Source organism: Acomys russatus, chromosome 28 (assembly GCF_903995435.1).
Source record: "Acomys russatus chromosome 28, mAcoRus1.1, whole genome shotgun sequence".
In the NCBI taxonomy this organism is placed as follows: Eukaryota; Metazoa; Chordata; class Mammalia; order Rodentia; family Muridae; genus Acomys; species Acomys russatus.
The window spans coordinates 20,712,444-20,729,187 of record NC_067164.1 but is presented as its reverse complement, the minus strand read 5'-3'; the positions used below and the strand labels follow the sequence as shown (position 1 = coordinate 20,729,187).

The 16,744-nt window shown below is 39.7% G+C and overlaps 1 non-coding gene across 1 annotated transcript; it reads right to left on the bottom strand.

The window, feature by feature from the left end:
* Positions 1-5,730: 5,730 nt before the first annotated feature.
* LOC127211127 (small nucleolar RNA SNORA17) lies at positions 5,731-5,863 on the bottom strand. The gene has a single exon (XR_007833402.1). It is a non-coding gene; the product is annotated as a small nucleolar RNA SNORA17 (small nucleolar RNA).
* Between the last annotated feature and the right edge of the window lie 10,881 nt (positions 5,864-16,744).

Sequence of the window (16,744 nt, the reverse complement as noted above, 5' to 3'; positions counted from 1 at the left end):
TATAATTAAAGGCCCTTAGTTGTGAATAAAAATACATTTTTTAAATCTACAAGTATAAACATTGCTGATAATAACCCTGAAAACTAGATGTGATGCTCATTTTAAACAAGAAAACAGAGACTGGGATGAGAACATATGTAGATGCCAAGGTTTGAGCATGGGTCGCTCCGCCCCCTAAAGAACACTTTGCCTCCAGCTCAGTCTTACGGTAGGTATAAAAATTCTCTGCGACTTTCTTAGCTTTGGACTCATTCTTCAGTCTGTCTTGAGGCTATTGAAAAAATTAAAATATGAAAACATAAGATCTGCATCATATGAAGTCTTACTACCCTGTTGATAGACATTTAGAGTCGGGTTTAGTTTTGGATATAAGAGGATAGTGCAATGGTCAGAGCTTCTCAGCAACTGGTCAAAACAACTCAGAGATAATGACAGGACAAGAGTTGCCAAACTCCTCTGTTGCAGACATTTGTATGACTTACACCTGTGAACTAGTTTCTAATTTGACTGTAATACTGTAAGATGTCACTGTGGTGAAGAAGGACGGGAAAGGTTATGCAATCTAAGTTGTGGAGTCAGAGGTTGCGGATTCAAGTAGTGATTTCTACTGCAAAACGGGCTAAAAATCCTTTTAGCCCAAATTATTCAACATAAAAAGAAACATGAGAACAGAATTGCCTGCTTTTCAAAGTCATGATGAAAATTAAAAGAAAATTAAAAGTAAAGACCTTTAATAAAACATACTAGACTGGCCATGTACTCTGAGCCATATAAGGGACAGTGAGTATAGTAATGCACCAAGAAAATTATTTTTGTGTGGCATTGTGGATTGGTCCTAGGGCCCCTCAGTGCTAAGCAGTGCTCCACTGACTACAGAGTTAGCAAGAATTATTCTTTTTTCAGTCTAATCTTTGTTAGGAACTTCACACTACTGTAAGGGAATTGTGTTGTTTTCACGACAGAATTTTAGAACTCACATGGTCTTTCAATTATTCTTTTCTTCTCCACTCACTCTCTGAGATAGAAAAGATTGCGTATTAGACTTCTATGTATTTTCTAATATATGGTTGGTTCAGGGATCCTCTATGGGTGCCTTCTGCCAGGATAATGCCAACTTCCCTTAGGCGAATGCATACTTGTTCTTTCAGAAAACTGTGGTCCTGCCAACCATCCTAGTCCACGGCCATGAGAAGATAGGCACCTGTTTCCTATGTGAGGGTCAGGGAACCCATTCTCTCTCTCATACTTACTTTTGGGAATGACTTTTTGTTCCACGTTGAGTGCAATTAACCATGTTATGATGGTCCATTGTTAAAAAGAAGAAAAGGGGACTATAACAACTCTCCATCCCTCAAAACAAGTATAACCTAGCAATACTATTCAAATTATTAAGTAGTCTCTTCCAAATGGCATTTAAGCTTATGCAAGATTATCTTATGGCTCCTAACCCTATTCCATTTCTAAGAATCTAAGCCCTGTGTAGAACAAAAGAGAGAAATTTCATACAGACTTACATATTTACCTTTCAATCGCGTTATAATATATAGATATTTTTTTCTCTGAAAGAGAAATGCGAACATCCTAAATAATAGGAGGCCTGTTGTGAAGTGTTCAGCACATACAGCAAGGTGAGGGGTGGTGCAAGCAAATAGTGCCAAGGCAAGAAGAACCAGATTGAAGCCAGGCTCAGACTTAACACCGCAACATCAAAGGGCAAAACCGAGCTCAAGGGCTGGAAAGAGGAAGAGAGTAGGCAGTGTCAGAGCTCAGTCTCAGGGACAGAACAGCAGGCAGAGGCAGTATAGCGTAAAGCAAGCAGGGTCATAAGCAAGGTCATAAGCTGGGAGGAACCAGGTTGGATTACAGCACCAGTTTTAAGAGCACCCGTGAGGTTCTAGCTCCCAGTGAGTCGGCTTGACTATCAGAATTCCCAGGGCAAGCTCTGCAGGATCATAAAGCACAAGAGATCAAGATTTACGCTTGAATGCATAAAATCCATTCCTCATATCACTGTCATCCTCAGACTGCATTTCCCGGGAACATGATTCAACTGTGGTGGGATAGTAGAATTCCTCAGACTTAAAATGAGCCTTCAGACTGTACATTGAATTTCTGTAAAGAACAAACAGCAATGTGTAATTCTATATTGGTCTAATCACTAAAATTAAGGTGGTTATCTTGGAGGTGGGCGCGCAGGACGTAATAGCATCCACAGTCTAGTCTCTTCTCTCTGTGCGAGTACACTGAATGACAACTTCACATACTAAAAGGGAAATCAAATGAGCAGCAGGCTTCTCTCTCTGACTCCCAGAGAACGAGATCACTCATATTTTCAACCCATCTTATTAATATCTAAGGGAACAGCACACATTCATCCCATTTGCAGGGTAGTGTCAAGTCATCCCGACTCGCTTCTTTCTCATGTCTCCTCTGTGTCATTGGTGCTTTCACAGTGCCTGCTGGAATTGCCATAGTGAGCAGGCTGTCCGGGTCTTAAAAATAAACACTTGTTGGCAAGGACTTCTATCTTCCAATTTGGGTTGGAATACTGGCACATAAAATATCAGCTCCTTAAATGATTTTTATGTGTTTTGTGTATAATGAATTTGTTGTACAGAGTTCTTGTGTAAAGAAAGAATAATAAAGGGAAAACATAAAAAAGATCATTGATCTATCTCAATTCTTTAAGACAGTTCTTTTCAAATTATTTTTTATTTTTGGTGTATGTGTTTATGTGTGTACATGCGTATTTTGTTTCTGTGCTTCTGTGTGTGTGAAGGCTGTGTGTATAGGCGTGTGTATGAGTGTGTGTGTAGGGGCGTGTGTGTGAATGTATGTGTGAGTTTATAGGTGTGTGTATGAATGTGTGTGTAAGGGTGGGTGTGTGTATAGGCGTGTGTATGAGTGTGTGTGTAGGGTGTGTGTGTGTGAGTGTGTATAGGTGTGTGTATGAGTGTGTGTAGGGTGTGTGTGTGTGAGTGTGTGTATGAGTGTGTAGGAGTGTGTGTGTGTGTGAGTGTGTGTGTGTGTAAGACTGTGTATGTAAGGCTGTGTATGAGTGTGTGTATAGGTGCGTGTATGAGCGTGTGTATGAGTGTGTGTAGGGTGTGTGTATGTGTGTGTGTGTCTGTAGTTTGCTCCTGTGTACACACACAAAAGCTAGAGAAGGATGTTGTGTGTGTTCTTTATGCTCTCTGCCTTATTTCTTTAGAGAATGCCTCTCACTGAACCAAACTCACCATTTTTACTAAACTGCCTCTGAGTATTCACCTCTCTTTCCTTCAAGCCCTGCATCCTGCTCCCCATTTAGAGCAGGGCCTGCTCCCCATTGTGTCCCTAACACAAACCATCTTATCTGGTCTTTTCATGTGAATACTGGTTTTCCAAACTCATAACTTCGTCTTTCCAAGCTAGTGTTCTTACCCACTAAGCCATCTTCCCAACTTGAATATAATTCTTTACTTCAGCAAAACTTCATAAGTTAACATGCTACCATTTTCTTTCTTTGTATTGACAACTTTACTATAAATATCTGAGACTCCTTTTCTCTTATAATTTAAATATTTATAACATTTACAAAGTGGACTTTGCTTTTCAAGATCTTTTAATGATGAAGCTAAAATGTAACTCCATATAAAATATTCTCAAACTTGTATGAAAGAAAAGTCTATTAGTGAAAACTATTTATCATCATCATCATCATTATTTTCCTTTTACTGGTTCTTTGTGAATTTCACATCATGCACCCCCATCCCACTCATCTCCCCCTCTCCTCACACCTACCCTCCACCCTTGCAACCTTCCCCCCAATAGAGAAAAAACATCTTATTTTGGAAGCTGTAGTGTGCCACAGTGTGTCCCAAGCTATACCTTTTTGTCCACACTTCTTTACTTACAAATAGTCATTGCGATGAGTCATTGCTCTGATACAAGGCCTCTGGCTTCTGCTACTCTACCAATAGCGGAAACTCACAGGATCTGCTTTCATATATCTTGTTGTTGCTCTGTGTCATGGAGACTCCGTATTAGATCTATAGGACTAACCCTTTCATGCACTCATCGATGGAATAGATATTGGGGTGAGCTAATTCAAGGCCCTGCATCTGGGCCTGAGAGGTGTTTGAGCTGGTCAGCCCACTGGCTATCCCACTCTCATGCCCCCAGGGATGGCTCACCAACAATCCTTGCAAACAGGGTCAGCTCTACTGGGCTGCCCAGGAGAGATATAGAGTCCACTCTTCCAAATGCTACAGTAGGTAAGAGATGTGGCCAGTTCTCCTACTCTCATGACTCTGGGACCATAGTAAGGCATAAGGGAGGGGAGGAGAGTGTTTCTTCCTTGTATGTGACGCTGCCCAGCAGATAAGAGGCAAGACAGGCTCTCCTATGCTCATGCCCTTAGGGCAGGCTCATCTGCAAGCCCCACATTGAGGGCCAGCTCTCCTATACTGCCCAGGTAAAGTGAAGGGCCACTTTTCCTAAATTCTGCAGCAGGTGAGGGGCAAATCCAGCTCCCTTGCGGGCCATAGGTGGCAAAGGGCATGGGGATGGGGACATCTCTCCCTAGCTCATATCACTACATGGCAGAAAAGTGGCAGGACCATATGTCCCACACTCATGTCCTCAGTGCTGGCTCACCTCCACTCTGCCACCAGGGTCATCTTCGTTGTGCTGCCTAAGTGAGATGCAGGGTCCACACTCCCAAGTGTTGCAACTGGTGAGGGGCAGGGACAGGTCTCCTGCTCTCATGGCCCCAGAGCAAGGTCTCCTACCAGCTACAGGTGGTGTAGTAAAAGGAGGAGCAGGAAGTGGAGGGCACCTTTCTCTTGTCCATGCCACCACATGAAAGATGAGTGGTGGGGCCAGCTTTCCCACAAAATTCCTTGGGGCCAGTTTACCAGCAACTCCTGCAATGTGAAGGCTGCCCTTCTAAGAACTGTGGCTGGTTATGGGTGAGGTCAGTTCCCATGCTCTCATGCTCCTAGGGCCAGCTCTCCCACTATGCTCAGGTGAGGGGTGGGGCCACTTCTGCACAGCTCTCAGACATCAACATATCCCCAGTTGGCAGCCAAGACCAGGAACATCTGCCTGACCTTTAGTGGTAACTGACCACCTCTGCTGCAACGCCATGAACTCAGATGTGGCCATCAATGTCAGCACAGGCTAGTACCCCACCATGGTCCTAGATAACATCACCAACTACTCACATCAGGCTGTTTCTCAGACCCTCAAGTCTCCAGTTCTACCTCTCTTCATTGTGTGCACACTCTTCTGTTTTTCTTTCTCTTCTGTTTCTCTCCCACTTACTTGCTTTTCTTAGTGGTACCCTGGATCTCTGAGTGTCTGGGGTCATCTCAGGAGTGCTATGCCCCACTCATGCATTATCACACCAGGCACGTGTCATCTCTGCCACGGTCTGCCCCCACCGCCTGAAGCCTGCTGGGTACCAGAATGTTGGTCATCTCAGGCTAGCTCCCTGTCCAGACCCCATAGTGCAGGTCTGATGGTTGTCTCAGCTTGCTGCTCACTCTGCCTGTCTGTGTGCCCTCATGGAGTGTTGTCTGTCTCTGGCTCACTCCCAGCAGGGGCCCACGGATTCATCTAGTCTGTGGGTTGCTCTCCTTCCGGGGACCCTGTTGGGGCTTGTTTGGTGCCTGATTGGTGGTTGTCTAGGGCTAGCTCCCTGTTCGGGCCCGCTGGTGCCAGACTCGCTTTTTTTTTTTTTCAGGGAGTGTCATGCTACTAATCATTCAGATGTTCATTAGTCAAAACATGGAGTGTAGACACAGTCTCTCTCCTCTCTGCCACCTACTGATGCACATGGGACCACCGCGGCCACACCTGCAATGCCTCTAGGGACAAAAGTGAAAACTATTATTAAACCTGAAAGACAAGCAGTGGCAAAGAAAATACAAACAAATCTTATTATAATTATCATAGATTAAAGGATGATCAAATAACATTTGAAGAACACGGGACCATTTGCTTGAAATTGGTCCCCAGAAGAGGAGCCTTCTTCCTGCAAATATCCTAAGGAGATTTGCTCCTAAAATGTTTTTTTTTTTTTGTAACAATGTTATTTTAAAGATTTTATTTTATTTATTATGTATACAGTGTTCCATCTACATGTACATCTGCATGCCAGAAGAAGACACATTATAGATGGTTGTGAGCCACCATGTGGTTGCTGGGAATTGAACTCAGGCCCTCTGGAAGAGCAGTTGGTGCTCTTAACCTCTGAGCCATCTCTCCAGGCTGCTCCTAGAACGTTCTTAAGGCAACTTGACTGAGGCAACCCTGAAACAGTCAGTGTCTTTGTCACCCAGAGGAGGGAGAGTTCCCTGAACACAAACAGCAATGTAGAAATGCTACAATAAGCCTTCTCTGTCAATCAGCTCTACCAACCCTATGCCTATATGACCTCAGCAGCAACGAGGCTGCTTCCTACCAAATGTGTCTCAGCCTTCAAATCTCCCCACAGGTCACTGCTATTGCATCCTGATTTCTGTAGAGTTCGGGGAATTAATGAGCACTTCTGTGATGACATCAAGGGCTCTCAACACCTGAGAGACCAACCTCTCCAAACACCAGAAGTCTAGTTCTGTTTCTGTTCCAAAATGCATCCACAGCTGAGGTCCCACCTCATAATATGTCCTCACAAACTGTGTGTATGCTGCTGGGACATGTAGTATACTGGCATGTCAAAAATAAAGCTACCTTATGACAACTACCAGTGGAGTGAAGTACTATTTGCCTACATAATCCAATAAAGAAATGAACTTATTTTTATTTTTTTCATGCCAGTATTTTATTTTATTTTATATATTTTATTAATTTATTCATATTATATCTCAATTGTTATCCCATCCCTTGTATCCTCTCATTCCTCCCTCCCTCCCATTTTTCCCTTACTCCCCTCCCCAATGACTGTGACTGAGGGGGACCTCCTCCCCCTGTATATGCTCAAAGGGTAAGAAGAGACTTGATACCCTATGGACTTATTTTGATTTTAAGGTTGGCAATTAAAGTAAAAAGAGGCTAAGCTTCTTGCCCAACCAGCCCATGATGACTCAGATAGTAGCTGAGGATGTAAGTTTTTAGAGGCAAATTTGACTTTACAGTCTCACTCTGAACCTGTATAGTAATGTTATATTTTTCAAATTTTCAAAAAGAAAATGTCACGCCCCCTCCAAGTCCCTCAAGTCTCTTCTGACTCCATGCAGTGTCTCTACAAGGGGAGTTAGTGTCAATGGTTTACAGCTTGTCTTAGCAGAGAGGGAGACAGGCACCCTGGTTTCTGGTTCTAAGGCAAAAAAAAAAAAAAAGTTTTGTTTACAAATGATAAGACAAATAACTCATAGACAAGATATTTTATTCTTTTTTGACACACATACCTTAAAAGTAGTAAAATTAGCATAGATATACATGCATCTGTAAGCATGAAACAGTTTTTAAATGACTGTGAGCCAGCCAAAGGAAAGACAATTTAATTATTATTGTGGTTATATGAAAATTCTCTTAAGTCTGTTATGTTTAACCAAATAATTAAAATTAAAAGACTCATAATTAATAAAATATTAAATATTTTAATAAACTTTTTCCATTCACTTTAGCGAAATCACCAATTATGTATTTATAGACAATATTTTCATATACCTTGTGTATTATTTACAACATTGACAGATTAGCCATTCTTTCTTGGGGCATTGTAGTTCTTTGATGGGTTGTTTTAATTAATTTCCACTTAGGAGAAATTTCATTTTGCTGACAAAGTAGCACCTGGAATTTTAGATGGCATTTTAAAGCAGTCCTTGTATTTGTAAATTAATCATGAATTTTACAAATCATGTTTAATCATTGTAAGGAGGTCATAGTTGATCATCATTGCAGAATTTATTACAAAATATTTTAAAAGTATCATATAAGTCACTGTCATCTATGCAGCAATTTTGCCTCCTCTTGAGGTAATAACTATGCCCCAGAGTATTTAAGACCTGTTTTATAACATTTCAGCACTGGAATATTATTATAAAAGTTAATGCACTCAACAACTATTTCTCTGATTTTTCTCTTCAATAAATACAATATTTTGTCTATAGACCAAAGACAAATTTCTATGAAAATACTTAGATATTATTTGAATGTGAACTTTAACTTTAGCCATATAAATATTTCTAAGTTTTTAATGTATTTTAAGGAACACCATTGATGATGCAGATTTTATATATAATCTACTACAACTAATGGAAAAACAAATTGATTAGATTTTTTAAAGGTTTTGCTTATTTCTATTTTATGGGTATGCATGCTAGCACACCATGTGTATGCAGTGCCCAAATTAGCCAGAAGAGGGTGCCAGATCCAGTAGAATTGGAGTCAATGGCATTTATGAGTTGTCCTGAGGGTGCTAGGAACTAAACCCAGAAATGAGTGTTCTTAACCGCTGAGCAGTCTCTCCAATCTGTACATATATTTTTAAATGATATTTAAATAACATATTAAAACCCAGATCCCCTTTACCTATTTTCTAATCAGTAACTAAGAACAGAACAAAATTTAAATGAATTTTGTTTTTTATAAAATACTATGATTCACTATTTGACAGTATCCTGTCTTTCAGCTTAATTCTTCACGCCTGTGTGTCTTACAGTTTCTAAATAGAGTTTACTTGCTTAAACACTTGAGATGTTTCTCATCTGTCTTAGAGTCCTTAGAAACCATTCAGGAAGGAAGGAACTTGCCACTGATTTACCCCTGATCACGAAGATCACCCTGTTGTGCTGACTAGTTTTACATCCACTTGACACAAGCTATATGCATTTTGGAAAAGAGAACCACAGCTGAAGAAATGCCCTACCAGAGAAGCCTGTGAGAGAGCCTGCGGTTCATTTTCTTCATTAATGATTGTTGATTGGTCATTAATGTGGGAGGATCCAGCTCAATGTGGATGGTACTATTCCTGTGTGTAGAAGAAAACAGACTGACCAGCCCATGAGGACCAAGCCAGTAAGCAGTACCCCTCCATGGCCTCTACACCACCTCCTGCCTCCAGGTTCCTGCTTTGTGTCCTTGCCCTGACGTATCTCAGTGATGGAATATAGCCGGAGACTTGTAAGATTGAACAAACTCTTTCCTCTCTTGTTTGCTTTTCATCATGGTTTCATAATGACAATAGAAACCCTAACCAAGACACCTTGAGTGACTGAAATTATCTTTCCTAGAAGTGTCCAGGAGTTCTACCCCCTCTGCTTACCCAGCAGCCAATATCCAAAAGCTAACTGGAAAAAAAAAAAGCATAAAACGCATTGGTTGTCTCAGGTTAGAAGAGACTGCATCTCAAGTTGCACTCCAGACATCCCATGGGATGCTAAGCTGGTTCACTAGCTACTACGTTCATCCATAGTGACTTTCTGTTTTCTATCTTCCTCCCTCGGCCTCTGGTGTGTGTGTGTGTGTGTGTGTGTGTGTGTGTGTGTGTGTGTGTGTGTGTGTGTGGTGTTTTTTTTTTTTTTTTAACATCACTTTCTCCATTTAGCATGTCTACTTTGGTTCCCAGCTCTAATAAAACTCAGTTAGGAAAGTATGCAATCTGTTCAGTATAGTAAAAGAGACCAATCTTAGAGTTAGGAACATAGTCAAAACAGTTGGAAAGGTCTGAAAGGGCAAATAGATTCTGGACTACTAAAACTTTGTGCAGTTGTCAGTCATCAGGATTTATTAGAAATTATGGGGCTGCAATTAAACTCTCATTTTAACAGATCTTCACAGTCTTCACATGACTAGCATGTATATGAAAATGGAATGTATCATTTCAATGCAGGCTTACCTCAATTCTTCTTTACCAATAACTCTGACTTTGCAAATTTTCTCAACACTTCTTGGAGCTATGCATGGCTGTGTACCAGTTAGGCCAATGAGATAGAGAAGTCTTATGGGTAACGTCTTTCCAGGTAAAAAGGCACAGATCCTTTAGAAGAAGGACATTTGTATCTCTTCTTCATCAGGCCTAGAACATATAAGCTAGAAGCCTGGAAGAGTGAAAATCATCTGTGCTGAGAAACACTTAAAGAAATGCTCAACCTCCTTAGTCATCAGGGAAATGCAAATCAAAACAACTCTGAGATTCCATCTTACACCCATCAGAATGGCTAAGATCAAAAATTCAAGCGACACCACATGCTGGCGAGGATGTGGGGAGAGAGGAACACTCCTTCATTGCTGGTGGGAATGCAAACTAGTACAGCCACTTTGGAAATCTATCTGGTGCTATCTCAGAAAAATGGGAATAGGGCTTCCTCAAGACCCAGCTATTCCACTCCTTGGAATATACCCAGAAGATGCTCCAGCACACAACAAGAAAATTTGCTCAACCATGTTCATAGCAGCCTTATTCATAATAGCCAGAACATGGAAACAGCCTAAGTGTCCCTCAGTAGAAGAGTGGATAAAGAAACTGTGGTACATATACACTATGGAATACTACTCAGCTATTAAAAACAAGGAATTCCCGAAATTTGTGGATAAATGGATTGAGCTAGAAATGATCATAATGAGTGAGTTAACCCAGAAACAGAAAGAATCAAATGGTATATACTCACTTATATCTGCATACTAGCCCAAGGGGCATGTCCCACAAAAGCCTTCACTTACCAGGAAACTGGGACAGAGGGGAAGGCATCCTATTGGGACTCTAAATGAGAGACGCATGGGAGAACAGCAAAATAAAAGGATACAGAGGGTCCTAGAAATCTACAAGTAGAACAATATGATAGGCAGATTTGGGCCCAGGGGTCCCGCTCAAACTAAGGCACCAGCCAAGGACAATACAGGAGGTAAACTTTAAACCCCTTCCCAGATCTAGCCAATGGTCAGAATATTCTCCACAGTTGAGTGGAGAGTGTGATATGACTTTCTCACATACTCTGGTGCCTCACATTTGACCATGTCCCCTGGAGGGGGAGACCTGGTGGCACTCAGAGGAAGGACAGCAAGTAGCCAAGAAGAGACTTGATACCCTATGAGAATATATAGGGGGACGTAATCCCCCTCAGGAACAGTCATAGGGGAGGGGAATAATGGGAAAATGGGGGGGGGGAGGAATGGGAGGATACAAGGGATGGGATAAACATTGAGATGTAACAAGAATAAATTAATTAATAAAAAAAAAAATAAAAAAAATTAAAAAAAAAAAAAAAAAAAAAAAAAAAAAAAAAAAGAGATGCCATGTGAAGACTGCATAGTGATGAAAAGAGATCTTGGTTCCTGCTGCATCTGCTGATGTTACCCATATATATACATACATACATACATACATACATATATACATACATATATATATACACACATACGTGTATATATATATATGGTGTCACAAGCAAAATAAATCCTTCTCTTTTTAAATCACTTATGTGTGTATCTTGTCTTGTTATTGTACTTGAACTCAGTCTTGTTCCACACCATTAGAAGACAAAACAGAGCCATATCAAGGGCCCCATGCTATATTTTAGTAGATAAACTCCTACTGACTACATAACAGTTTCTACTCTAAGCATTTCTTGTAATTTATAGCTTCTTTTTAGTATGAAAAAAATAAAGGCAAGAGCTCTGGCCAGATATATAGTTATTTTAACCATGAAAAGACTTGTGATTCTGTGACCTAAAACAAAATATCTGGATCAAAGAGAGGCCACCGAGAACACAGGGAGATTTTACAGGTTCAAAAACATTGGCCAAATGCAAGTGTGCTGAACCTGAAGGTTTTGTTTTTTTGTTTTTTCTTTTCTTTTCTTTTCTTTTTTGGTGCCTCAGCCAAAAATATGCCTGGGAATTATGGCCAATATAAATGCTGTGGCTCTGGTTTCAAATCTTGCCCAAGCGAAGAACTAAGTCCTGTCACAACAAAATAGTCAAGAGCTGTTTTGGCAGATTTTGTCCATGCCTCCTAGGAAGAATGGTTTTCTGGGTTGAGCAACATTTATATTACATAGACACGGACATAAGTGTCTTACTTAAATAGCAATGTAAAATGTGATACGTGCTAATAGTTCTGACAAGTGTTAAACTGAGGATCTAGTTTTTGAGCCTTCCAAGTAACATTCTTTGTCTTTGAAGCATATGCGTAATTCTGTAGTCAAGCATCAAGCGCAAGAGCTCTGAGCTTGTATCAAATAATTTGGGAATAGGACAAAGTATGACAAATAAAGTAACAATGACCAAAAAAAAATTTATCACATTTTATATTAATGTGCAAAAGTTATAACTTTCCATAATCTCTATGCATGACTGATGAAATGCTGATCTGTCCAAGGAAATGCCTCTACAAAGTGGCGAGCCAGACCATATGTCACTCTACACACAAAGGCATACACATAGCGTCATTACCACCACCAGTTCATCCTTCACCTTTCACTGACTTTATAGCACACACCAGTACTCTGTTTCACTTTCAATAACAATTCTTCATATATATCACACTTGAAAGCACAATTAAGGCAATGCTTAAATAAGAGTCACTCCTAAATAAGGTAAGAACATTTACCTCACAGATCATCGTTTCTGGCTGTGAAATACAGTCTAAAGAAGGAATTTAAACTTTCTTCTTACAGACTGTCAGAGTAGCAAGTCGGACTGCATTTGACTGATGTACAATTTAAAACATCTCTGACTTAACACAATCAATGACCACATGGAAAAGCAATTTATCGAGAAACTCTCATTGTGGATAAAAGATTTTAAACTTCAATCTACACGTGCCCAGTTCTCTAAGGATTTTCACGCAAAATGTACATACAATGAACCATGGAGAATGTCCCTCACCTTCTTGCCTGAGTGAGCTGCCTACTTTGTCTCCTCTTCACTTAAGGCAGATATTGAGCAATTAGGTGTGACCCCATAAGTACAAACTCCAAGAGCATAAATGGCAAAGGGCCTACAGATAACTTAGCAGCAGACCCAAATCTTCAGAAAAATGAGGAAAATTAGGATTACACACACGCAAAGGCACATAGGAAATGTGACACTACATAGCCCTAGAGCAGCAGTTCTCAACCTGTGAGTCAAGACTCCTTCAGGGTGGAAAGACTCTGTCACAGAGGCGGCATATCTGATATCTTGCACATCGCATGTTTACATAAGGAATGGGAACAGAAGCAAAATTAGTTATGACGTAGCAATGAAAATAGTTTTATGGTTGATGGTCACCACAACATGAGGGACTGTATCCAAGGGTCACAGTGTTAGGGAGGTTGAGAACCAGTGCCCTAGAGAGGAAGCTGGAGGAAAGGAAAGTCAAGAAAAGAGTTACTAAAGAGTTAGGAAGAATTTTTGAACATCAAAGAGAATTTATTAACTTAAGCTACATGTGAGAAGTAAAGCCAAAAAAAAATTATTTTTGTAGAATATATAAGTGGACAAGGGGACAACTGCAAACTCAGTTCTACAAATAGGAGCATTAATTGGGTTGTTTGACATAGTCATAGTGAGATTCATACTTAGTGGGCAATACAAGGTCATGGGTGATTTTTTGAAGATAAATCATGAGCATTTATACACTTTAAGAATCTAACTTTGATCAAAGTAGTCATTTTAGAGTAGAGAGTAGAAACAGAGACAAATACCAAAGCAATAACTCAGTATAGAGATAGGGAAAAAACCCTAGAGTTAAATGGGGGCTCCAGCTGTAGGACAGACAACACTGGGAAATGCTTGAGTTTGGAAATAGGTGCCAACATGTTCGTAGAGTGTCTAACATTCCTGCTATGGATGCTTAGGCAGACAATCAGCGTGCAAAATAAAGCAAATATAAAGAGGGTATAGACCGATGTGAAGCATTGACAGAATCCAATTATTAGCAGGAACCCAGCACGCACTAGTAATGTTTTTTTCTGTATGTTACAAGCATTGACAAGAACTTGAAAAGAAAAGTAAAAACTAGAAAGTAAAATATAAATTTAAAGAAAACTACTAAATGCAGCATATGTTAGAGACATTATCGTAAAAGGAGCACACCGAACCACAAATCCTTAGGAACAAACTATTATTTAGGGCTTCAAACAAGATGCAATGCTTATTTTAACTCCAAACATTATGCCCACTTTCTTTTTATTTTTATTATCTTATTTTATTATTTTTGTTTTGCTTTATTTTTGCTTTTTAAATATTTTTATTTTTGAAATTAATATATAATTACATACATTCCTTTCCCTTTCTTCCCTCCAATTCCTCCTATGCACACCACCCCTTTCAAATGTATGTTTCATTTTCAAATTGTTACACAGACACACAGACATGCAGGCCCACGCGCACGCGCGCGCGCGCACACACACACACACACACACACACACACACACACACACCACTCCTAAATATTTAAACGCAACCAGCTTAGTCTGCTTAATATGACTTGTATTCATATAATTCAAGTCTGAGAACTTAGTCATCAATAACCAACTCATCATGGTTGTGTAAACAAGACCTGAATGACACCATTAGCTATGCTAACATGAGGGGAAGAGATACACTAGGCCCCCACCCTAGAAAAAGAACTACAGGCAACTAAGGAATGCTAAGAGCATAAGAAACAGTCACCCACAGGGAAGGGCTACCCTTTTCTTCTAAATACATCCATTACTTCTCTGAATATTTCATTCTGCATGCAATTCTAATAACTACGAAAAAACATGTAGGAAGCCTGGAATAGGACGCCATTTCAATAATTGTTCTAAATATTTCAAGTCTTAAAAATCAGTTCACACATATATTAAATTATTATGTGTATTATTTGTTTCTTTGCATCAAGAGCTCTGACACTCACATGGTAACTTTATGGAAGTTTAGTCCATAAAGGTTAGTCGAAGAGCAATCCAAGCCTATTAAAGAGAGCTCTAAAATGGTGTTTAGTAGTTCTTTTTTTTTTTTTCATTTTCTTTGGGAAAAGTCTTTATTTTTTAATTTTTAATACATTTTAAAATTATATTTCTTTTTTACATATACATTTATATATACATATATATTAACTACATACAGCAAGGAGAACCATGAAACAATCAGGAATTATATAAATGTTGTATTTGGCAACCTTGAAGAAAACATCTTTCCTATCTTGGTGTGTCTAAAATTCTGAATGTAAATCAATATCTAGCATATCTCATTTCTATCAACCCAAAACATCTATCTAGACCTAAAAACATCTTAACCCCTAAACAACTAAGCTTAATTGTAAGACTAAATCCTGTCAGATATACTGGGCCAGAAGGCTGAAGATAATATTCCAACATTATAGAGAGTTTTGGGTGACTGTTTAGGTAGAAAACTGTCTCTGTCATCTCATTTTGGAAGCTGCTAACCTCCACCTCTGTTTCACTCAGATAATTTTTATTCCTTCTCAAGTCTCTGATGAGGCTCAAGACCAGATTGTTTAGTAGTTCTTTAGGGCGACTCATGTCAAATTACAGATTCAACAATGACTAGAAATGTTTCTGGGGAATACAAAGGCGATATAAATCTGGCCATGGAAAAGTTTACATCTTGGATTCAATATCTGGTCCTGGATAAAACAGCCATTCATGTTTTGAATTTTTCAGTGGCCCTTACAAGAGGAGAGATGCAGAAATAGAAGCTTCCAGAAGGAGGATGATACACAATGTCCCGTTTGTTCACTGAAAACAGAAACTGCTACAGCAGCTACTTCATGCACATGACACTGAATGCTTTGATCTCACGTGATCTACTGATGCCAGAAAATGGAGCCTTACAACTGACAAGTGGTGATGGCTGAGCAACCAAATTATCTCCCCAATTTTACTCTGTCTAAGTAGATATCAGCAGACCCTGAGGCTAGGTATAATCTAGCAAGGTATTTTCCAAGCTCTAAGCAGTTGGCAGTTTTTTGTGCATGTTTATATCTAAGAAACTATTTAACAAAGTTGTTTTTTTAATATGCAGTTTTATGTATCATGTCAGCAAGTTTGATACTTCAAAAAACCTGTAGCCCAAACATGAAACAATTATTTTAAATTTGAAGATAGGAAAGTCACCTAAAATAGGGTTGAGTACAATTATAAATAATCACTATTCAAATCTTACCAACACTTGAACACTCTGTCTTTGACTCCTCTTATATCCTCAGCCAACTACTAGATTAACACCTTGTGTGTGTTATTCCCTCAGATGAAGAAATGAGCTATAGAGATTTGGCACTGTGCCCAAAATGACAAACAAGCAAGTACTAAAAAAAAGAGGGGGGGGGGTGGGAAGCAAACTGGTTCTGTCTTGTGTGGTTTGCTTTCCTTTCATGAGAACATTTTTGTTTAGTCGTGTCAGGGAAGAAGGTCACAGAAAATCAGAGGAAACATATTACTTAAGCCAAGCCGTGTGCTGCCGCACCCAGTCTTTGCAGGGTTCCCTAAATACTGACACACTTGAATTACACAGATGACCAGCTTCAGATAAAGTCCAAGTTACTCATTATCAAAGATGGAAAGGGATTACCAGCTTTAGACTTTACCTTTTCAGGCCACTGGTGATTGTCTACGCTGACACCTAGTGCAGCCAATTGATTTAGCAGTGACAGGGACATGGATTCCATAAATGATTTATAAACCGTTGGCAAAACCTCGGTTTAGTGCTGAGCTTGGAATCCTGACTATCATAAGACCACAGGGCACATCTTATGTTCCGTGCCGTACCTTCAGGACTCTTAAACAGTGCCTGTTTATTCTCAAAATATCCTTGCCACATGGCTATT